A 1,631-nucleotide genomic window follows, 5' to 3' on the forward strand; every position below is an offset into this window, starting at 1 on the left:
AATTGCTTTTAAAAAAAAAAAAAAAAAAAAAATTTTTTTGCATTATAAAGTGAAAGTTTGTAATCTCTGACTACAGTTGTGGTTATTGGGTAGTCTTCACAAACCATTAATTGCTTTAGAAAATGGTTTCTTCCGGTAAGAACAGGTGTGGCCATTTGTAAATTTGATGGGTCTGGCTTCCGGTGTCATCCGTGTCCAGCTATTTTTAGCTGTACAAAACTCGTTTTGCTGCTTGATATTGCAAATCGTTGTGTCTTGCTATGTTACTTTAATGTATTATCTTAATTATTAAAAAACACTGTTTTGTAGTGCAAACAGTTTTACTGTTTACGGCACATTTGTTATTCCTTTCATTATTTCTCTATAGCAGCTAATGAACCGGAAGTCTCACCCATTGTGTTACTTCCACGTTAACGACCAAGGTGGATACAATGTTTCTTTTTTAATTAGCATTTAGAACCATTGGTATGTCTTACCATACTATTTTAATGTACACAAAAAAAGAACCTTTTTTGTCTTAATGGTTACATAAAGAACCATTAATATCTGAAGAAACTTTGTTTCACAAAAGGTTCTTTGTGGCGAAAGAAGGTTCTTCAGAGGGTAAGAAATAGATGGTTCTTTAAAGAACCTTTGAATGTTTTTTTGTGGAACCATAAATGGTTCTTCCATGGCATCCCTGTGAAGAACCTTTTAAAGCACCTTTATTTCAAGAGTGTATTATCTTAATTATGAGCACACTGGTTTGTAGTGCAAACAGTTTTACTGTTTACTGTCCATTGTTATTCTTCTCGTTATTTACTTATAGCCGTTAATGAACCGGAAGTCTCACCCATAGGCTTACTTCTGCGTCAAAGCATAAGGTGGATAGGTCCCATCCACAACAGTTGCTTCATATAACATATGTTAAGTAAATAACAATATAACATAATATGTCAGTTAAAATTGTAAATGGGTATCATTTACACGTACTCACGTCTTTCGAAACCATGTTATTTCCTTACATTTTGTGGAACAAAAACGTTGTTTATAGCAAAATGTCCAAGATGCTGTTTTCCATACTACGAAGTGAATGGTGACATGACTGTCAAGCAAGATTGTCATGGTAAGATTGTTATTTTTTTGTAAAATTAAATCAAACCTATCGTCAGAATATTTAGATTTGAGATTTCCCTTTAAATTCCGTCCTTCCGCAGGAAAATATAGTCCCGGTTGGCATAGGGTCTCTGGGCGCTGCGCAGTGATATAGTAACTAGGTGAACAGGTGTTTCGCGTCATAGCCGTTTCTACAATGTAAAAATGTTTTGTATGATAACCTTCAAGTGTAATTCACATGTTAACTGGTTTGATTCGAGTCAAAAATATTAATAAACATGACGGAATGGCCTGGACCACATTAGCTTAGACATACTCAGGTGAGATTTAGCTTCTTAAAGAAATAATCTAGCAGTCTTAATTGTTTATCGCCGCTATGTATCAATGAATCCACACCCAGAAACGAAACTAGCCGTTTTATAATGATCATCCTGTCTGCTTTTTTACATGAGAATGTCTCCTTTATAAAAAGAACCCAAAACAACTTAAGAGGGAAAGCACTCATAAACAGACAGGGGGAGTCGGTTAATAATTGT

Source organism: Labeo rohita, chromosome 14 (assembly GCF_022985175.1).
Source record: "Labeo rohita strain BAU-BD-2019 chromosome 14, IGBB_LRoh.1.0, whole genome shotgun sequence".
Taxonomy (NCBI): domain Eukaryota; kingdom Metazoa; phylum Chordata; class Actinopteri; order Cypriniformes; family Cyprinidae; genus Labeo; species Labeo rohita.